This window comes from Ascidia mentula, chromosome 1, assembly GCF_947561715.1.
Source record: "Ascidia mentula chromosome 1, kaAscMent1.1, whole genome shotgun sequence".
Classification (NCBI taxonomy): domain Eukaryota; kingdom Metazoa; phylum Chordata; class Ascidiacea; order Phlebobranchia; family Ascidiidae; genus Ascidia; species Ascidia mentula.
This window is the reverse complement of record NC_138566.1, coordinates 14,330,695-14,354,909: the sequence shown is the minus strand read 5'-3', so window position 1 is coordinate 14,354,909 and position 24,215 is coordinate 14,330,695.

Here is a 24,215-nt window from a genome sequence, read left to right as displayed (position 1 = left end):
GATTGAATTTGGATATCGCAATTGCCCTTATAGGTCAGCGGAGATTGACTGTTATAGTGCATCGATTCAAACGACTTTGCAAAATACACACTAATTTATTCACATTGCAAAATCGAGAAATTTTTTTTGAACAATTGAATCGACATATAGCTGCTACTGCCTTGGCACTATTAGAAAGGTAAAGCAGAAACGTTCAGTTTCTATTTTCCTGTTTTGAATTCCTAATAGAAGCTTTTCCTTGCAGAAGGTTTTGGAAGAAAACTCTTCTTGCGTTTTGACCCAACCACATTCCCCATCGTGTTAATGCCAAACTGGACATGATAGCCGAGAAGGGAATTAGACTTGCAAGGGCTTACAATTTGTCCTGAAGGCAGCTTGAAACGGACACTTCTTTCAGTGCGACTCTGCGCATCTCCATTACCTTCTAACATCGACTTATTTTCCGGCAACTCCACGATTCTGTTGTTTGAGGAGTGCAGACCTTTTTCTGCCTTGTAATATTCCAACTAATCCTCTTCGGTTGGACCTTGGTCTGGTACGTAATCTTCGTCCGCCTCATTGAGTGACTCGTTTCCGACTCTGTCGATGATTTCAATCAAACTGCGTGGACTGAGGTGTTTAGACGCCGTGGTCTTCACGCCATATGTGTAACTGGTTGTAATCGGGGAGCGGCCGAGTTTTCGATTTGGAGACGAAACAACTTGTCCTGTAAAGTATCAAACAGTGGTTAAAACTTTAGGACCTACATGTGTATTAAATTGCAGAAATCCTGTTTACAAGGCCCTGTGACCTAATGCACCTGACGACTCTTCCGCTTGTTTCCCACCACCAAGTACTACCTGATTGAAATAGCCCAAAACCCCACTGAAACTACCCCAAACACCCTAAAGTTCGCTATGACACAGCACACGCATATGCGCTCATTCAACCGTCAAATTAACCCCCATGCATTGCTGGTTTGCTCTGTGACGTACTCATTCCATTGTGACAGAGGTCTACACGGTTGGGCATTTCCCACCACCGAAACTGATTTTCATAGAAATAGCGATATGCGTCCGTTAGCGAAATTTTTGAGCAAGTGTACATTCCACTTTTATTCCTTATCTCTAATTTCGAACTTACCGTAGGTCGCCGGTGACGTTTTACTTTGTTCTTTGCCAACACGGCGGCTAATGGGTCAATTTTATTACCATCGCAAAAACACAAACAATTATCCTCCATGCTTATGGCTTACCGAACGTGACGGAGATATTTGGAGTCTTTCCATTCTCAAGTGTTTTGCCGGTTACGTCGCCATGCTGTTTACGTTTCCCCAATCGAGGTACCTGATAAAATGAACGACTGTTTTGTGACTGTGCATCAACCGATCAGGAAATTCCTTTACTTTTTGACGAAGATTTTGCATGGAGTGAGAACGTTGCGCAGCTTTTTCAGCCTTGTAATACTCCAGCCAATCCGCTTCTGTTGGACCTCCACATGGCACGTAATCTTCGTCCACGCCATTATTCGAGTCGTTTCCAACCCTATTGATGATTTCCATCAAACCACGTGGACTGAGTTGTTTGTACCCTGAAGACTTGGTAGCCTTTACGCTAGATGGGTAACAGGTTGTTGTAATAGGGGAGCGGCCGAGTTTGCTTGGTGATAATTTTGTATGTCGCCCCGAGTCAATGATGTTGTTGTCTTGAAGAGAAACAGCGACTGGTGGGCCGTCACCGGGTTTTAGTGCCCAACAATCAGCTTTTTCAACATCACCACATCGGCCCAGCGACCTAATGATCAACGACAAGATCCCAAAAATTGTCTCGCCGAAAACCTCTGGTGTAATAAACTTGGCCGGGTTTCGGGATACACGTCCGGTCTGCAAGAAAACCACCATCGAGATCTTCAATGGTAAAGGTTGCTTCCAAACCGCCGGGATGTGGAGTGTATTTTCGCATCGTTGCGATACAACCTGGCCTGTAAAACAAAACTCGGTATAAGCACCTGCATGGCAATCAAATCCAAAAATCCTCTGTTTAAACAGTTCCTAGGGCTGGTGACTCATTAATGGGCCTCTAATTTGTCAACAGGAGGAAAAAGTAATTGCAGGTACATTGCAGAGCACACAGCAACAAACAATTATGAAAAACTTTCCTTTGTGACGTCCTCTTTATATTGTGCCGCCAGAGGACTACAAAGTGGGCATTTCCCGCCGGCGAAACGTATTTTAATAGAAACACAGGTATGCGGCCTTCAATTCAGTCAATTTGATTTAACCGATATTTGCTACGTTCCGAGCTTACCACGTGCATTTGAAGTCTTCCGCTTGCATCTGGCTTCCCGATTTCCAAAACTTTCCGTGTTCTCCAACTTAAAATCTATGCAACGACGTCATAGTGATTTTGCAATGTTCATGCGATATGTTGCACCCGACGCTTACCGATAACACGACATTTGGGAAGACCACTACCAGTCGCGATAGTCGCACCTCCAAACCTGGTTTTCTAAAGATAAACCATTCGAATTAAAAAAATAAAACAGAAACTGATGTTTCACAATGACCAATAAGCAGGGTTGTCGGTGGCATGCAACCTCAAATATGAACGACTCAAGAATGAGCATGACTTGCTACATTGAGATTTTTTGTGAAGTTGTAACGAACACAACATTATGTATTCACAGAAATTTGAAGGCCTTTGCGGGGTTAAAATCCACAGTCATTAAGTATATGAGACTTACTTTTCCAAGTACAGGCAACGACACGGTTTTCCAAGCCCTGCAAAAGACAATACTTATTCGAGCACGAAACTGCTTGAAATTAAAGGGGCCAACAATTTGCGTATCAACTCAATATGTCATACAAATAAAAGTCCCCTATAATATTACAAGCACAGCAATTAAAACATCGGTATGCAAATCTCTCACCTTTTTACTGACAGGCAGAAACCTGTACCGAAGCAAAATAAAGCCATTTCCAGTGATAAAATACTCCGTAAAATTCAAACTTCTTTAGCGATCAACAACAAAAAAGTAGCAAAAATTGCTTACTAGACTGCCAGCTGCCATGGGATTAATGAGAGCAATGTGACGTCATAGACTTGTCTTTGTTTCTTCTTTCCCTCAGTTTGCATTTATGATTTTTGTGCGTGCACACAGGCAAAGTGTTTGTTTATATCTCGTAATCAAGTTTGCTGCTTGGTTTGACCACTTTCTATTTGGTATCCCAACATGTGGCGCGTAAGCAAGAGAACCATGGAAAAAAATGGCAAAGCTCGACAGTTCTTACTGTGGCAGAGTATAATTAAATGAAAAGAAATATCCAGGGGATTTAATTGATTCAAAAATAAAAATCAGTCAGTAATCCCAACTGCTGATAAAAGAAGGCAAATTGACGCAGAATGTGATGCACCCGTTATAGTTTCTTAAAGCGTGTGTTAAAAAAAACGCACAAAGTTACGCTTGATTGCACATGCCAATAAGAGCCTGGAGTCTGCAGTAGCCTACTGCTGTACTGCTGGACGCAAGTACAGTCCCACAACTGTGATTTGAATAGTTCGTAAAGTCATACTCTGTGCCTTAATGGTAAACTTTTGAAAGGAAATTAGATTGAAAATGTTTTAACTCAATGAAATGCAGCCATATTTTGTGTTCAAGTGGTTTTATGGTGTGCCGCAGTGACAATGAAATACTGAGACAACGGTAAGGTAATATCTTTGACAACAGAATGTTTTTGGCAGTAATTGCATTTATCTATACGACGTGTAAGATCTACTAAAAAAAGTGCACTCAATTATAAAAACAGATTGGCTCTAACACTGCGGATTTGAGATTTCAGTCTGGAGAAAAACTGATCATCAGCATAAGTCATATAATTTTCAAAATCATGCTGCATTGTTGGTGAATTTCTAGGAAAGATCTTTCTCATCTTATGAAAGGACATTTGCTGCATGATTACCTTCCATGCATTGAATGCTTCGAAACTGTATGTTTTCGATAAACATAGTGCCGATAGTATGTTTGTCCGAAAATTGCTGGCAATGAGATTTATATTAAAAGTAAATGTTTAACTATCACTCTCGTAACAATACAATCAATAAAAAGCCCTACTAAAATGTTTGCAAATGCGGAAGATGACTGCAAACATACAGAATAAATGAGAACACTAGATACAAAACATCCTGTAGGAAATCTTATAAACATCTATAGGTAGAGAAACTATGCAAAGTTTAACAAAATATGGCAAAACATTTTCATTTTTACGGTTTTAGGTGTTTTTTAAAGCAGCAAAGCCACAACGCATATTATGAGACATTGTAATCTGTTTTGGGTGAGTACACAGCCACACATGCCAAATTTCAGTCCAATGTGAAAAGTAGTTGGGAGTTATCAAACTTTCTCTCAAACTTTCCTTTTTGGTCGAAATTGGGACTTTTAAACCCCTGTATTTTGAAAACTACTGGGTTAATTTTGATAACATTGGTGTTGGTTGAAAAGGAATTGAACACAGATCCTATATCTGTAATTAGTTTTTAACTTTTTGTTTCCTTATTGCAATGACCTATTGATCTTTTTTATGACCCCGAAATATACCTTGTCGGGCGTGGTGCGGGGGTTATCAGATGTTCAATTTTTAGGTCCATCTCATAACTGAAACTTATCAAACAGTTGGAGGGGGTATATTTAATTTCCTTGCAATATCACCTTTAAAAACAAAATTTGGCATGTGTGACTGTGCCACTGTACTTTTTAAGTGTAAGGGTATAGAAGGTCATTTTTTGGTGATTCAACATGGAATGATCCGACTGCTGTGTGCATTGATTATTCCAGTTGTACTAATGTCAATGCTTTGTTGTTGTTTTTCAGGAAACCCAAACTGGCAGGCCTTTTTCATGACAGTGGATGACCATGTAAAGATTGTTTTGGGCCTTTTTGGAAGGTTTTTAGACCTTTCACGTCAAAGTATAGAAGACCCATCACAAAAGTTCCCTGAAAGCTACTTAGTTACCTACGATTTTGAATGACTTTTTCATACACATGTGTTATTTGCTTTGTCATGCATTATTGAAATGGTGTTGCAATAAATGGCGCCGGTCTGTGACCCGAAGGTTGCTTTTTCTGCAAAGTCAAATTTTATGCTTTTTGGTGTCAAAACTTGGACAATCAAACTGGTCCCAACGTCGAAAAATTCAAACATATTCTTGGATGGCCTCGCGTTAGCGTCAGAGTTGTACAGAAACCGAAGTCCACGAGTGAATGGAGTCGGAGTTTAGCAATGTTTGACTGTTTGGATTAGATGCAAAAAAATTCGTCCGAAATACTGGATTCTTTATATCTTTAACTGCAAGAGAAACTTTAATATTCTTCAGTTGAAGTCGGGTTTTGCAATTATCACCAGGAGGAGTGCAGATTTTAGACATTTACAATAATCTCTAAAATAAAAGTGCACCTATTTCAACATTAAAGTAACCACCTTTCACGCGTGACTCCCAAAACCTTGTTTTTTTTGCGGGGTCGTCCAATACATGTCTATTACACACCTCTCTCCAATTGATTCAACTCCTTTCTACAGTGTATCCCAGCCGGAGAGAGGTAGGATTGAATTTGGATATCGCAATTGCCCTTATAGGTCAGCGGAGATTGACTGTTATAGTGCATCGATTCAAACGACTTTGCAAAATACACACTAATTTATTCACATTGCAAAATCGAGCGAAATTTTTTTTGAACAATTGAATCGACATATAGCTGCTACTGCCTTGGCACTATTAGAAAGGTAAAGCGGAAACGTTCAGTTTCTATTTTCCCGTTTTAAATTCCTAATAGAAGCTTTTCCTTGCAGAAGGTTTTGGAAGAAAACTCTTCTTGCGTTTTGACCAAACCACATTCCCCATCGTGTTAATGCCAAACTGGACATGATAGCCTTGAAGGGAATTAGACTTGCAAGGGCTTACAATTTGTCCTGAAGGCAGCTTGAAACGGACACTTCTTTCAGTGCGACTCTGCGCATCTCCATTACCTTCTAACATCGACTTATTTTCCGGCAACTCCACGATTCTGTTGTTTGAGGAGTGCAGACCTTTTTCTGCCTTGTAATATTCCAACCAATCCTCTTCGGTTGGACCTTGGCCTGGTACGTAATCTTCGTCCGCCTCATTGAGTGACTCGTTTCCGACTCTGTCGATGATTTCAATCAAACTGCGTGGACTGAGGTGTTTAGACGCCGTGGTCTTCACGCCATATGTGTAACTGGTTGTAATCGGGGAGCGGCCGAGTTTTCGATTTGGAGACGAAACAACTTGTCCTGTAAAGTATCAAACAGTGGTTAAAACTTTAGGACCTACATGTGTATTAAATTGCAGAAATCCTGTTTACAAGGCCCTGTGACCTAATGCACCTGACGACTCTTCCGCTTGTTTCCCACCACCAAGTACTACCTGATTGAAATAGCCCAAAACCCCACTGAAACTACCCCAAACACCCTAAAGTTCGCTATGACACAGCACACGCATATGCGCTCATTCAACCGTCAAATTGACCCCCATGCATTGCTGGTTTGCTCTGTGACGTACTCATTCCATTGTGACAGAGGTCTACACGGTTGGGCATTTCCCACCACCGAAACTGATTTTCATAGAAATAGCGATATGCGTCCGTTAGCGAAATTTTTGAGCAAGTGTACATTCCACTTTTATTCCTTATCTCTAATTTCGAACTTACCGTAGGTCGCCGGTGACGTTATATTTTGTTCTTTGCCAACACGGCGGCTAATGGGTCAATTTTATTACCATCACAAAAACACAAACAATTATCCTCCATGCTTATGGCTTACCGAACGTGACGGAGATATTTGTCTTTCCATTCTCAAGTGTTTTGCCGGTTACGTCGCCATGCTGTTTACGTTTCCCCAATCGAGGTACCTGATAAAATGAACGACTGTTTTGTGACTGTGCATCAACCGATCAGGAAATTCCTTTACTTTTTGACGAAGATTTTGCATGGAGTGAGAACGTTGCGCAGCTTTTTCTGCCTTGTAATACTCCAGCCAATCCGCTTCTGTTGGACCTCCACATGGCACGTAATCTTCGTCCACGCCATTATTCGAGTCGTTTCCAACCCTATTGATGATTTCCATCAAACCACGTGGACTGAGTTGTTTGTACCCTGAAGACTTGGTAGCCTTTACGCTAGATGGGTAACAGGTTGTTGTAATAGGGGAGCGGCCGAGTTTGCTTGGTGATAATTTTGTATGTCGCTCCGAGTCAATGATGTTGTTGTCTTGAAGAGAAACAGCGACTGGTGGGCCGTCACCGGGTTTTAGTGCCCAACAATCAGCTTTTTCAACATCACCACATCGGCCCAGCGACCTAATGATCAACGACAAGATCCCAAAAATTGTCTCGCCGAAAACCTCTGGTGTAATAAACTTGGCCGGGTTTCGGGATACACGTCCGGTCTGCAAGAAAACCACCATCGAGATCTTCAATGGTAAAGGTTGCTTCCAAACCGCCGGGATGTGGAGTGTATTTTCGCATCGTTGCGATACAACCTGGCCTGTAAAACAAAACTCGGTATAAGTACCTGCATGGCAATCAAATCCAAATATCCTCTGTTTAAACAGTTCCTAGGGCTGGTGACTCATTAATGGGCCTCTAATTTGTCAACAGGAGGAAAAAGTAATTGCAGGTACATTGCAGAGCACACAGCAACAAACAACTATGAAAAACTTTCCTTTGTGACGTCCTCTTTATATTGTGCCGCCAGAGGACTACAAAGTGGGCATTTCCCTCCGGCGAAACGTATTTTAATAGAAACACAGGGATGCGGCCTTCAATTCAGTCAATTTGATTTAACCGATATTTGCTACGTTCCGAGCTTACCACGTGCATTTGAAGTCTTCCGCTTGCATCTGGCTTCCCGATTTCCAAAACTTTCCGTGTGCTCCAACTTAAAATCTATACAACGACGTCATAGTGATTTTACAATGTTCATGCGATATGTTGCACCCGACGCTTACCGATAACACGACATTTGGGAAGACCACTACCAGTCGCGATAGTCGCACCTCCAAACCTGGTTTTCTAAAGACAAACCATTCGAATTAAAAAAATAAAACAGAAACTGATGTTTCACAATGACCAATAAGCAGGGTTGTCGGTGGCATGCAACCTCAAATATGAACGACTCAAGAATGAGCATGACTTGCTACATTGAGATTTTTTGTGAAGTTGTAACGAACACAACATTATGTATTCACAGAAATTTGAAGGCCTTTGCGGGGTTAAAATCCACAGTCATTAAGTATATGAGACTTACTTTTCCAAGTACAGGCAACGACACGGTTTTCCAAGCCCTGCAAAAGACAATACTTATTCGAGCACGAAACTGCTTGAAATTAAAGGGGCCAACAATTTGCGTATTAACTCAATATGTCATACAAATAAAAGTCCCCTATAATATTACAAGCACAGCAATTAAAACATCGGTATGCAAATCTCTCACCTTTTTACTGACAGGCAGAAACCTGTACCGAAGCAAAATAAAGCCATTTCCAGTGATAAAATACTCCGTAAAATTCAAACTTCTTTAGCGATCAACAACAAAAAAGTAGCAAAAATTGTTTACTAGACTGCCAGCTGCCATGGGATTAATGAGAGCAATGTGACGTCATATACTTGTCTTTGTTTCTTCTTTCCCTCAGTTTGCATTTATGATTTTTGTGCGTGCACACAGGCAAAGTGTTTGTTTATATCTCGTAATCAAGTTTGCTGCTTGGTTTGACCACTTTCTATTTGGTATCCCAACATGTGGCGCGTAAGCAAGAGAAACATGGAAAAAAATGGCAAAGCTCGACAGTTCTTACTGTGGCAGAGTATAATTAAATGAAAAGAAATATCCAGGGGATTTAATTGATTCAAAAATGAAATCAGTCAGTAATCCCAACTGCTGATAAAAGAAGGCAAATTGACGCAGAATGTGATGCACCCGTTATAGTTTCTTAAAGCGTGTGTTAAAAAAAACGCACAAAGTTACGCTTGATTGCACATGCCAATAAGAGCCTGGAGTCTGCAGTAGCCTACTGCTGTACTGCTGGACGCAAGTACAGTCCCACAACTGTGATTTGAATAGTTCGTAAAGTCATACTCTGTGCCTTAATGGTAAACTTTTGAAAGGAAATTAGATTGAAAATGTTTTAACTCAATGAAATGCAGCCATATTTTGTGTTCAAGTGGTTTTATGGTGTGCCGCAGTGACAATGAAATACTGAGACAACGGTAAGGTAATATCTTTGACAACAGAATGTTTTTGGCAGTAATTGCATTTATCTATACGACGTGTAAGATCTACTAAAAAAAGTGCACTCAATTATAAAAACAGATTGGCTCTAACACTGCGGATTTGAGATTTCAGTCTGGAGAAAAACTGATCATCAGCATAAGTCATATAATTTTCAAAATCATGCTGCATTGTTGGTGAATTTCTAGGAAAGATCTTTCTCATCTTATGAAAGGACATTTGCTGCATGATTACCTTCCATGCATTGAATGCTTCGAAACTGTATGTTTTCGATAAACATAGTGCCGATAGTATGTTTGTCCGAAAATTGCTGGCAATGAGATTTATATTAAAAGTAAATGTTTAACTATCACTCTCGTAACAATACAATCAATAAAAAGCCCTACTAAAATGTTTGCAAATGCGGAAGATGACTGCAAACATACAGAATAAATGAGAACACTAGATACAAAACATCCTGTAGGAAATCTTATAAACATCTATAGGTAGAGAAACTATGCAAAGTTTAACAAAACATGGCAAAACATTTTCATTTTTACGGTTTTAGGTATTTTTTAAAGCTGCAAAGCCATAACGCATATTATGAGACATTGCAATCTGTTTTGGGTGAGTACACAGCCACACATGCCAAATTTCAGTCCAATGTGAAAAGTAGTTTGGGAGTTATCAAACTTTCCTTTTTGGTCGAGATTGGGATTTTTAAACCCCTGTATTTTGAAAACTACTGGGTTAATTTTGATAACATTGGTGTTGGTTGAAAAGGAATTGAACACAGATCCTATATCTGTAATTATAGTTTTTAACTTTTTGTTTCCTTATTGCAATGACCTATTGATCTTTTTTATGACCCCGAAATACACCTTGTCGGGGCGTGGTGCGGGGGTTATCAGATGTTCAATTTTTAGGTCCATCTTATAACTGAAACTTATCAAACAGTTGGAGGGGGTATATTTAATTTCCTTGCAATATCACCTTTAAAAACGAAATTTGGCATGTGTGACTGTGCCACTGTACTTTTTAAGTGTAAGGGTATAGAAGGTCATTTTTTGGTGATTCAACATGGAATGATCCGACTGCTGTGTGCATTGATTATTCCAGTTGTACTAATGTCAATGCTTTGTTGTTGTTTTTCAGGAAACCCAAACTGGCAGGCCTTTTTCATGACAGTGGATGACCATGCAAAGATTGTTTTGGGCCTTTTTGGAAGATTTTTAGTCCTTTCACGTCAAAGTATAGAAGACCCATCACAAAAGTTCCCTGAAAGCTACTTAGTTACCTACGATTTTGAATGACTTTTTCATACACTTGTGTTATTTGCTTTGTCATGCATTATTGAAATGGTGTTGCAATAAATGGCGCCGGTCTGTGACCCGAAGGTTGCTTTTTCTGCAAAGTCAAATTTTATGCTTTTTGGTGTCAAAACTTGGACAATCAAACTGGTCCCAACGTCGAAAAATTCAAACATATTCTTGGATGGCCTCGCGTTAGCGTCAGAGTTGTACAGAAACCGAAGTCCACGAGTGAATGGAGTCGGAGTTTAGCAATGTTTGACTGTTTGGATTTGATGCAAAAAAATTCGTCCGAAATACTGGATTCTTTATATCTTTAACTGCAAGAGAAACTTTTGATATTCTTCAGTTGAAGTCGGGTTTTGCAATTATCACCAGGAGGAGTGCAGATTTTAGACATTTACAATAATCTCTAAAATAAAAGTGCACCTATTTCAACATTAAAGTAACCACCTTTCACGCGTGACTCCTAAAACCTTGTTTTTTTTGCGGGGTCGTCCAATACATGTCTATTACACACCTCTCTCCAATTGATTCAACTCCTTTCTACAGTGTATCCCAGCCGGAGAGAGGTAGGATTGAATTTGGATATCGCAATTGCCCTTACAGGTCAGCGGAGATTGACTGTTATAGTGCATCGATTCAAACGACTTTGCAAAATACACACTAATTTATTCACATTGCAAAATCGAGCGAAATTTTTTTTGAACAATTGAATCGACATATAGCTGCTACTGCCTTGGCACTATTAGAAAGGTAAAGCGGAAACGTTCAGTTTCTTTTTTCCCGTTTTGAATTCCTAATAGAAGCTTTTCCTTGCAGAAGGTTTTGGAAGAAAACTCTTCTTGCGTTTTGACCCAACCACATTCCCCATCGTGTTAATGCCAAACTGGACATGATAGCCTTGAAGGGAATTAGACTTGCAAGGGCTTACAATTTGTCCTGAAGGCAGCTTGAAACGGACACTTCTTTCAGTGCGACTCTGCGCATCTCCATTACCTTCTAACATCGACTTATTTTCCGGCAACTCCACGATTCTGTTGTTTGAGGAGTGCAGACCTTTTTCTGCCTTGTAATATTCCAACCAATCCTCTTCGGTTGGACCTTGGCCTGGTACGTAATCTTCGTCCGCCTCATTGAGTGACTCGTTTCCGACTCTGTCGATGATTTCAATCAAACTGCGTGGACTGAGGTGTTTAGACGCCGTGGTCTTCACGCCATATGTGTAACTGGTTGTAATCGGGGAGCGGCCGAGTTTTCGATTTGGAGACGAAACAACTTGTCCTGTAAAGTATCAAACAGTGGTTAAAACTTTAGGACCTACATGTGTATTAAATTGCAGAAATCCTGTTTACAAGGCCCTGTGACCTAATGCACCTGACGACTCTTCCGCTTGTTTCCCACCACCAAGTACTACCTGATTGAAATAGCCCAAAACCCCACTGAAACTACCCCAAACACCCTAAAGTTCGCTATGACACAGCACACGCATATGCGCTCATTCAACCGTCAAATTGACCCCCATGCATTGCTGGTTTGCTCTGTGACGTACTCATTCCATTGTGACAGAGGTCTACACGGTTGGGCATTTCCCACCACCGAAACTGATTTTCATAGAAATAGCGATATGCGTCCGTTAGCGAAATTTTTGAGCAAGTGTACATTCCACTTTTATTCCTTATCTCTAATTTCGAACTTACCGTAGGTCGCCGGTGACGTTATATTTTGTTCTTTGCCAACACGGCGGCTAATGGGTCAATTTTATTACCATCACAAAAACACAAACAATTATCCTCCATGCTTATGGCTTACCGAACGTGACGGAGATATTTGTCTTTCCATTCTCAAGTGTTTTGCCGGTTACGTCGCCATGCTGTTTACGTTTCCCCAATCGAGGTACCTGATAAAATGAACGACTGTTTTGTGACTGTGCATCAACCGATCAGGAAATTCCTTTACTTTTTGACGAAGATTTTGCATGGAGTGAGAACGTTGCGCAGCTTTTTCTGCCTTGTAATACTCCAGCCAATCCGCTTCTGTTGGACCTCCACATGGCACGTAATCTTCGTCCACGCCATTATTCGAGTCGTTTCCAACCCTATTGATGATTTCCATCAAACCACGTGGACTGAGTTGTTTGTACCCTGAAGACTTGGTAGCCTTTACGCTAGATGGGTAACAGGTTGTTGTAATAGGGGAGCGGCCGAGTTTGCTTGGTGATAATTTTGTATGTCGCTCCGAGTCAATGATGTTGTTGTCTTGAAGAGAAACAGCGACTGGTGGGCCGTCACCGGGTTTTAGTGCCCAACAATCAGCTTTTTCAACATCACCACATCGGCCCAGCGACCTAATGATCAACGACAAGATCCCAAAAATTGTCTCGCCGAAAACCTCTGGTGTAATAAACTTGGCCGGGTTTCGGGATACACGTCCGGTCTGCAAGAAAACCACCATCGAGATCTTCAATGGTAAAGGTTGCTTCCAAACCGCCGGGATGTGGAGTGTATTTTCGCATCGTTGCGATACAACCTGGCCTGTAAAACAAAACTCGGTATAAGTACCTGCATGGCAATCAAATCCAAATATCCTCTGTTTAAACAGTTCCTAGGGCTGGTGACTCATTAATGGGCCTCTAATTTGTCAACAGGAGGAAAAAGTAATTGCAGGTACATTGCAGAGCACACAGCAACAAACAACTATGAAAAACTTTCCTTTGTGACGTCCTCTTTATATTGTGCCGCCAGAGGACTACAAAGTGGGCATTTCCCTCCGGCGAAACGTATTTTAATAGAAACACAGGGATGCGGCCTTCAATTCAGTCAATTTGATTTAACCGATATTTGCTACGTTCCGAGCTTACCACGTGCATTTGAAGTCTTCCGCTTGCATCTGGCTTCCCGATTTCCAAAACTTTCCGTGTGCTCCAACTTAAAATCTATACAACGACGTCATAGTGATTTTACAATGTTCATGCGATATGTTGCACCCGACGCTTACCGATAACACGACATTTGGGAAGACCACTACCAGTCGCGATAGTCGCACCTCCAAACCTGGTTTTCTAAAGACAAACCATTCGAATTAAAAAAATAAAACAGAAACTGATGTTTCACAATGACCAATAAGCAGGGTTGTCGGTGGCATGCAACCTCAAATATGAACGACTCAAGAATGAGCATGACTTGCTACATTGAGATTTTTTGTGAAGTTGTAACGAACACAACATTATGTATTCACAGAAATTTGAAGGCCTTTGCGGGGTTAAAATCCACAGTCATTAAGTATATGAGACTTACTTTTCCAAGTACAGGCAACGACACGGTTTTCCAAGCCCTGCAAAAGACAATACTTATTCGAGCACGAAACTGCTTGAAATTAAAGGGGCCAACAATTTGCGTATTAACTCAATATGTCATACAAATAAAAGTCCCCTATAATATTACAAGCACAGCAATTAAAACATCGGTATGCAAATCTCTCACCTTTTTACTGACAGGCAGAAACCTGTACCGAAGCAAAATAAAGCCATTTCCAGTGATAAAATACTCCGTAAAATTCAAACTTCTTTAGCGATCAACAACAAAAAAGTAGCAAAAATTGCTTGCTAGACTGCCAGCTGCCATGGGATTAATGAGAGCAATGTGACGTCATATACTTGTCTTTGTTTCTTCTTTCCCTCAGTTTGCATTTATGATTTTTGTGCGTGCACACAGGCAAAGTGTTTGTTTATATCTCGTAATCAAGTTTGCTGCTTGGTTTGACCACTTTCTATTTGGTATCCCAACATGTGGCGCGTAAGCAAGAGAAACATGGAAAAAAATGGCAAAGCTCGACAGTTCTTACTGTGGCAGAGTATAATTAAATGAAAAGAAATATCCAGGGGATTTAATTGATTCAAAAATGAAATCAGTCAGTAATCCCAACTGCTGATAAAAGAAGGCAAATTGACGCAGAATGTGATGCACCCGTTATAGTTTCTTAAAGCGTGTGTTAAAAAAAACGCACAAAGTTACGCTTGATTGCACATGCCAATAAGAGCCTGGAGTCTGCAGTAGCCTACTGCTGTACTGCTGGACGCAAGTACAGTCCCACAACTGTGATTTGAATAGTTCGTAAAGTCATACTCTGTGCCTTAATGGTAAACTTTTGAAAGGAAATTAGATTGAAAATGTTTTAACTCAATGAAATGCAGCCATATTTTGTGTTCAAGTGGTTTTATGGTGTGCCGCAGTGACAATGAAATACTGAGACAACGGTAAGGTAATATCTTTGACAACAGAATGTTTTTGGCAGTAATTGCATTTATCTATACGACGTGTAAGATCTACTAAAAAAAGTGCACTCAATTATAAAAACAGATTGGCTCTAACACTGCGGATTTGAGATTTCAGTCTGGAGAAAAACTGATCATCAGCATAAGTCATATAATTTTCAAAATCATGCTGCATTGTTGGTGAATTTCTAGGAAAGATCTTTCTCATCTTATGAAAGGACATTTGCTGCATGATTACCTTCCATGCATTGAATGCTTCGAAACTGTATGTTTTCGATAAACATAGTGCCGATAGTATGTTTGTCCGAAAATTGCTGGCAATGAGATTTATATTAAAAGTAAATGTTTAACTATCACTCTCGTAACAATACAATCAATAAAAAGCCCTACTAAAATGTTTGCAAATGCGGAAGATGACTGCAAACATACAGAATAAATGAGAACACTAGATACAAAACATCCTGTAGGAAATCTTATAAACATCTATAGGTAGAGAAACTATGCAAAGTTTAACAAAACATGGCAAAACATTTTCATTTTTACGGTTTTAGGTATTTTTTAAAGCTGCAAAGCCATAACGCATATTATGAGACATTGCAATCTGTTTTGGGTGAGTACACAGCCACACATGCCAAATTTCAGTCCAATGTGAAAAGTAGTTTGGGAGTTATCAAACTTTCCTTTTTGGTCGAGATTGGGATTTTTAAACCCCTGTATTTTGAAAACTACTGGGTTAATTTTGATAACATTGGTGTTGGTTGAAAAGGAATTGAACACAGATCCTATATCTGTAATTATAGTTTTTAACTTTTTGTTTCCTTATTGCAATGACCTATTGATCTTTTTTATGACCCCGAAATACACCTTGTCGGGGCGTGGTGCGGGGGTTATCAGATGTTCAATTTTTAGGTCCATCTTATAACTGAAACTTATCAAACAGTTGGAGGGGGTATATTTAATTTCCTTGCAATATCACCTTTAAAAACGAAATTTGGCATGTGTGACTGTGCCACTGTACTTTTTAAGTGTAAGGGTATAGAAGGTCATTTTTTGGTGATTCAACATGGAATGATCCGACTGCTGTGTGCATTGATTATTCCAGTTGTACTAATGTCAATGCTTTGTTGTTGTTTTTCAGGAAACCCAAACTGGCAGGCCTTTTTCATGACAGTGGATGACCATGCAAAGATTGTTTTGGGCCTTTTTGGAAGATTTTTAGTCCTTTCACGTCAAAGTATAGAAGACCCATCACAAAAGTTCCCTGAAAGCTACTTAGTTACCTACGATTTTGAATGACTTTTTCATACACTTGTGTTATTTGCTTTGTCATGCATTATTGAAATGGTGTTGCAATAAATGGCGCCGGTCTGTGACCCGAAGGTTGCTTTTTCTGCAAAGTCAAATTTTATGCTTTTTGGTGTCAAAACTTGGACAATCAAACTGGTCCCAACGTCGAAAAATTCAAACATATTCTTGGATGGCCTCGCGTTAGCGTCAGAGTTGTACAGAAACCGAAGTCCACGAGTGAATGGAGTCGGAGTTTAGCAATGTTTGACTGTTTGGATTTGATGCAAAAAAATTCGTCCGAAATACTGGATTCTTTATATCTTTAACTGCAAGAGAAACTTTTGATATTCTTCAGTTGAAGTCGGGTTTTGCAATTATCACCAGGAGGAGTGCAGATTTTAGACATTTACAATAATCTCTAAAATAAAAGTGCACCTATTTCAACATTAAAGTAACCACCTTTCACGCGTGACTCCTAAAACCTTGTTTTTTTTGCGGGGTCGTCCAATACATGTCTATTACACACCTCTCTCCAATTGATTCAACTCCTTTCTACAGTGTATCCCAGCCGGAGAGAGGTAGGATTGAATTTGGATATCGCAATTGCCCTTACAGGTCAGCGGAGATTGACTGTTATAGTGCATCGATTCAAACGACTTTGCAAAATACACACTAATTTATTCACATTGCAAAATCGAGCGAAATTTTTTTTGAACAATTGAATCGACATATAGCTGCTACTGCCTTGGCACTATTAGAAAGGTAAAGCGGAAACGTTCAGTTTCTTTTTTCCCGTTTTGAATTCCTAATAGAAGCTTTTCCTTGCAGAAGGTTTTGGAAGAAAACTCTTCTTGCGTTTTGACCCAACCACATTCCCCATCGTGTTAATGCCAAACTGGACATGATAGCCTTGAAGGGAATTAGACTTGCAAGGGCTTACAATTTGTCCTGAAGGCAGCTTGAAACGGACACTTCTTTCAGTGCGACTCTGCGCATCTCCATTACCTTCTAACATCGACTTATTTTCCGGCAACTCCACGATTCTGTTGTTTGAGGAGTGCAGACCTTTTTCTGCCTTGTAATATTCCAACCAATCCTCTTCGGTTGGACCTTGGCCTGGTACGTAATCTTCGTCCGCCTCATTGAGTGACTCGTTTCCGACTCTGTCGATGATTTCAATCAAACTGCGTGGACTGAGGTGTTTAGACGCCGTGGTCTTCACGCCATATGTGTAACTGGTTGTAATCGGGGAGCGGCCGAGTTTTCGATTTGGAGACGAAACAACTTGTCCTGTAAAGTATCAAACAGTGGTTAAAACTTTAGGACCTACATGTGTATTAAATTGCAGAAATCCTGTTTACAAGGCCCTGTGCCCTAATGCACCTGACGACTCTTCCGCTTGTTTCCCACCACCAAGTACTACCTGATTGAAATAGCCCAAAACCCCACTAAAACTACCCCAAACACCCTAAAGTTCGCTATGACACAGCACACGCATATGCGCTCATTCAACCGTCAAATTGACCCCCATGCATTGCTGGTTTGCTCTGTGACGTACTCATTCCATTGTGACAGAGGTCTACACGGTTGGGCATTTCCCACCACCGAAACTGATTTTCATAGAAATAGCGATATGCGTCCGTTAGCGAAATTTTTGAGCAAGTGTACATTCCACTTTTATTCCTTATCTCTAATTTCGAACTTACCGTAGGTCGCCGGTGACGTTATATTTTGTTCTTTGCCAACACGGCAGCTAATGGGTCAATTTTATTACCATCGCAAAAACACAAACAATTATCCTCCATGCTTATGGCTTACCGAACGTGACGGAGATATTTGGAGTCTTTCCATTCTCAAGTGTTTTGCCGGTTACGTCGCCATGCTGTTTACGTTTCCCCAATCGAGGTACCTGATAAAATGAACGACTGTTTTGTGACTGTGCATCAACCGATCAGGAAATTCCTTTACTTTTCGACGAAGATTTTGCATGGAGTGAGAACGTTGCGCAGCTTTTTCTGCCTTGTAATACTCCAGCCAATCCGCTTCTGTTGGACCTCCACATGGCACGTAATCTTCGTCCACGCCATTATTCGAGTCGTTTCCAACCCTATTGATGATTTCCATCAAACCACGTGGACTGAGTTGTTTGTACCCTGAAGACTTGGTAGCCTTTACGCTAGATGGGTAACAGGTTGTTGTAATAGGGGAGCGGCCGAGTTTGCTTGGTGATAATTTTGTATGTCGCCCCGAGTCAATGATGTTGTTGTCTTGAAGAGAAACAGCGACTGGTGGGCCGTCACCGGGTTTTAGTGCCCAACAATCAGCTTTTTCAACATCACCACATCGGCCCAGCGACCTAATGATCAACGACAAGATCCCAAAAATTGTCTCGCCGAAAACCTCTGGTGTAATAAACTTGGCCGGGTTTCGGGATACACGTCCGGTCTGCAAGAAAACCACCATCGAGATCTTCAATGGTAAAGGTTGCTTCCAAACCGCCGGGATGTGGAGTGTATTTTCGCATCGTTGCGATACAACCTGGCCTGTAAAACAAAACTCGGTATAAGCACCTGCATGGCAATCAAATCCAAAAATCCTCTGTTTAAACAGTTCCTAGGGCTGGTGACTCATTAATGGGCCTCTAATTTGGTACATTGCAGAGCACACAGCAACAAACAATTATGAAAAACTTTCCTTTGTGACGTCCTCTTTATATTGTGCCGCCAGAGGACTACAAAGTGGGCATTTCCCGCCGGCGAAACGTATTTTAATAGAAACACAGGTATGCGGCCTTCAATTCAGTCAATTTGATTTAACCGATATTTGCTACGTTCCGAGCTTACCACGTGCATTTGAAGTCTTCCGCTTGCATCTGGCTTCCCGATTTCCAAAACTTTTCGTGTTCTCCAACTTAAAATCTATACAACGACGTCATAGTGATTTTACAATGTTCATGCGATATGTTGCACCCGACGCTTACCGATAACACGACATTTGGGAAGACCACTACCAGTCGCGATAGTCGCACCTCCAAACCTGGTTTTCTAAAGATAAACCATTCGAATTAAAAAAATAAAACAGAAACTGATGTTTCACAATGACCAATAAGCAGGGTTGTCGGTGGCATGCAACCTCAAATATGAACGACTCAAGAATGAGCATGACTTGCTACATTGAGATTTTTTGTGAAGTTGTAACGAACACAACATTATGTATTCACAGAAATTTGAAGGCCTTTGCGGGGTTAAAATCCACAGTCATTAAGTATATGAGACTTACTTTTCCAAGTACAGGCAACGACACGGTTTTCCAAGCCCTGCAAAAGACAATACTTATTCGAGCACGTAACTGCTTGAAATTAAAGGGGCCAACAATTTGCGTATCAACTCAATATGTCATACAAATAAATGTCCCCTATAATATTACAAGCACAGCAATTAAAACATCGGTATGCAAATCTCTCACCTTTTTACTGACAGGCAGAAACCTGTACCGAAGCAAAATAAAGCCATTTCCAGTGATAAAATACTCCGTAAAATTCAAACTTCTTTAGCGATCAACAACAAAAAAGTAGCAAAAATTGCTTGCTAGACTGCCAGCTGCCATGGGATTAATGAGAGCAATGTGACGTCATAGACTTGTCTTTGTTTCTTCTTTCCCTCAGTTTGCATTTATGATTTTTGTGCGTGCACACAGGCAAAGTGTTTGTTTATATCTCGTAATCAAGTTTGCTGCTTGGTTTGACCACTTTCTATTTGGTATCCCAACATGTGGCGCGTAAGCAAGAGAAACATGGAAAAAAATGGCAAAGCTCGACAGTTCTTACTGTGGCAGAGTATAATTAAATGAAAAGAAATATCCAGGGGATTTAATTGATTCAAAAATGAAATCAGTCAGTAATCCCAACTGCTGATAAAAGAAGGCAAATTGACGCAGAATGTGATGCACCCGTTATAGTTTCTTAAAGCGTGTGTTAAAAAAAACGCACAAAGTTACGCTTGATTGCACATGCCAATAAGAGCCTGGAGTCTGCAGTAGCCTACTGCTGTACTGCTGGACGCAAGTACAGTCCCACAACTGTGATTTGAATAGTTCGTAAAGTCATACTCTGTGCCTTAATGGTAAACTTTTGAAAGGAAATTAGATTGAAAATGTTTTAACTCGATGAAATGCAGCCATATTTTGTGTTCAAGTGGTTTTATGGTGTGCCGCAGTGACAATGAAATACTGAGACAACGGTAAGGTAATATCTTTGACAACAGAATGTTTTTGGCAGTAATTGCATTTATCTATACGACGTGTAAGATCTACTAAAAAAAGTGCACTCAATTATAAAAACAGATTGGCTCTAACACTGCGGATTTGAGATTTCAATCTGGAGAAAAACTGATCATCAGCATAAGTCATATAATTTTCAAAATCATGCTGCATTGTTGGTGAATTTCTAGGAAAGATCTTACTCATCTTATGAAAGGACATTTGCTGCATGATTACCTTCCATGCATTGAATGCTTCGAAACTGTATGTTTTCGATAAACATAGTGCCGATAGTATGTTTGTCCGAAAATTGCTGGCAATGAGATTTATATTAAAAGTAAATGTTTAACTATCACTCTCGTAACAATACAATCAATAAAAAGCCCTACTAAAATGTTTGCAAATGCGGAAGATGACTGCAAACATACAGAATAAATGAGAACACTAGATACAAAACATCCTGAAGGAAATGTTTATAAACATCTATATGTAGAGAAACTATGCAAAGTTTAACAAAATATGGCAAAACATTTTCATTTTTACGGTTTTAGGTGTTTTTTAAAGCAGCAAAGCCACAACGCATATTATGAGACATTGTAATCTGTTTTGGGTGAGTACACAGCCACACATGCCAAATTTCAGTCCAATGTGAAAAGTAGTTGGGAGTTATCAAACTTTCTCTCAAACTTTCCTTTTTGGTCGAAATTGGGATTTTTAAACCCCTGTATTTTGAAAACTACTGGGTTAATTTTGATAACATTGGTGTTGGTTGAAAAGGAATTGAACACAGATCCTATATCTGTAATTAGTTTTTAACTTTTTGTTTCCTTATTGCAATGACCTATTGATCTTTTTTATGACCCCGAAATATACCTTGTCGGGCGTGGTGCGGGGGTTATCAGATGTTCAATTTTTAGGTCCATCTCATAACTGAAACTTATCAAACAGTTGGAGGGGGTATATTTAATTTCCTTGCAATATCACCTTTAAAAACAAAATTTGGCATGTGTGACTGTGCCACTGTACTTTTTAAGTGTAAGGGTATAGAAGGTCATTTTTTGGTGATTCAACATGGAATGATCCGACTGCTGTGTGCATTGATTATTCCAGTTGTACTAATGTCAATGCTTTGTTGTTGTTTTTCAGGAAACCCAAACTGGCAGGCCTTTTTCATGACAGTGGATGACCATGTAAAGATTGTTTTGGGCCTTTTTGGAAGGTTTTTAGACCTTTCACGTCAAAGTATAGAAGACCCATCACAAAAGTTCCCTGAAAGCTACTTAGTTACCTACGATTTTGAATGACTTTTTCATACACATGTGTTATTTGCTTTGTCATGCATTATTGAAATGGTGTTGCAATAAATGGCGCCGGTCTGTGACCCGAAGGTTGCTTTTTCTGCAAAGTCAAATTTTATGCTTTTTGGTGTCAAAACTTGGACAATCAAACTGGTCCCAACGTCGAAAAATTCAAACATATTCTTGGATGGCCTCGCGTTAGCGTCAGAGTTGTACAGAAACCGAAGTCCACGAGTGAATGGAGTCGGAGTTTAGCAATGTTTGACTGTTTGGATTAGATGCAAAAAAATTCGTCCGAAATACTGGATTCTTTATATCTTTAACTGCAAGAGAAACTTTAATATTCTTCAGTTGAAGTCGGGTTTTGCAATTATCACCAGGAGGAGTGCAGATTTTAGACATTTACAATAATCTCTAAAATAAAAGTGCACCTATTTCAACATTAAAGTAACCACCTTTCACGCGTGACTCCTAAAACCTTGTTTTTTTTGCGGGGTCGTCCAATACATGTCTATTACACACCTCTCTCCAATTGATTCAACTCCTTTCTACAGTGTATCCCAGCCGGAGAGAGGTAGGATTGAATTTGGATATCGCAATTGCCCTTATAGGTCAGCGGAGATTGACTGTTATAGTGCATCGATTCAAACGACTTTGCAAAATACACACTAATTTATTCACATTGCAAAATCGAGAAATTTTTTTTGAACAATTGAATCGACATATAGCTGCTACTGCCTTGGCACTATTAGAAAGGTAAAGCAGAAACGTTCAGTTTCTATTTTCCTGTTTTGAATTCCTAATAGAAGCTTTTCCTTGCAGAAGGTTTTGGAAGAAAACTCTTCTTGCGTTTTGACCCAACCACATTCCCCATCGTGTTAATGCCAAACTGGACATGATAGCCGAGAAGGGAATTAGACTTGCAAGGGCTTACAATTTGTCCTGAAGGCAGCTTGAAACGGACACTTCTTTCAGTGCGACTCTGCGCATCTCCATTACCTTTTAACATCGACTTATTTTCCGGCAACTCCACGATTCTGTTGTTTGAGGAGTGCAGACCTTTTTCTGCCTTGTAATATTCCAACCAATCCTCTTCGGTTGGACCTTGGCCTGGTACGTAATCTTCGTCCGCCTCATTGAGTGACTCGTTTCCGACTCTCTCGATGATTTCAATCAAACTGCGTGGACTGAGGTGTTTAGACGCCGTGGTCTTCACGCCATATGTGTAACTGGTTGTAATCGGGGAGCGGCCGAGTTTTCGATTTGGAGACGAAACAAATTGTCCTGTAAAGTATCAAACAGTGGTTAAAACTTTAGGACTTACATGTGTATTAAATTGCAGAAATCCTGTTTACAAGGCCCTGTGCCCTAATGCACCTGACGACTCTTCCGCTTGTTTCCCACCACCAAGTACTACCTGATTGAATTAGCCCAAAACCCCACTAAAACTACCCCAAACACCCTAAAGTTCGCTATGACACAGCACACGCATATGCGCTCATTCAACCGTCAAATTGACCCCCATGCATTGCTGGTTTGCTCTGTGACGTACTCATTCCATTGTGACAGAGGTCTACACGGTTGGGCATTTCCCACCACCGAAACTGATTTTCATAGAAATAGCGATATGCGTCCGTTAGCGAAATTTTTGAGCAAGTGTACATTCCACTTTTATTCCTTATCTCTAATTTCGAACTTACCGTAGGTCGCCGGTGACGTTATATTTTGTTCTTTGCCAACACGGCAGCTAATGGGTCAATTTTATTACCATCGCAAAAACACAAACAATTATCCTCCATGCTTATGGCTTACCGAACGTGACGGAGATATTTGGAGTCTTTCCATTCTCAAGTGTTTTGCCGGTTACGTCGCCATGCTGTTTACGTTTCCCCAATCGAGGTACCTGATAAAATGAACGACTGTTTTGTGACTGTGCATCAACCGATCAGGAAATTCCTATACTTTTAGACGAAGATTTTGCATGGAGTGAGAACGTTGCGCAGCTTTTTCTGCCTTGTAATACTCCAGCCAATCCGCTTCTGTTGGACCTCCACATGGCACGTAATCTTCGTCCACGCCATTATTCGAGTCGTTTCCAACCCTATTGACGATTTCCATCAAACCACGTGGACTGAGTTGTTTGTACCCTGAAGACTTGGTAGCCTTTACGCTAGATGGGTAACAGGTTGTTGTAATAGGGGAGCGGCCGAGTTTGCTTGGTGATAATTTTGTATGTCGCCCCGAGTCAATGATGTTGTTGTCTTGAAGAGAAACAGCGACTGGTGGGCCGTCACCGGGTTTTAGTGCCCAACAATCAGCTTTTTCAACATCACCACATCGGCCCAGCGACCTAATGATCAACGACAAGATCCCAAAAATTGTCTCGCCGAAAACCTCTGGTGTAATAAACTTGGCCGGGTTTCGGGATACACGTCCGGTCTGCAAGAAAACCACCATCGAGATCTTCAATGGTAAAGGTTGCTTCCAAACCGCCGGGATGTGGAGTGTATTTTCGCATCGTTGCGATACAACCTG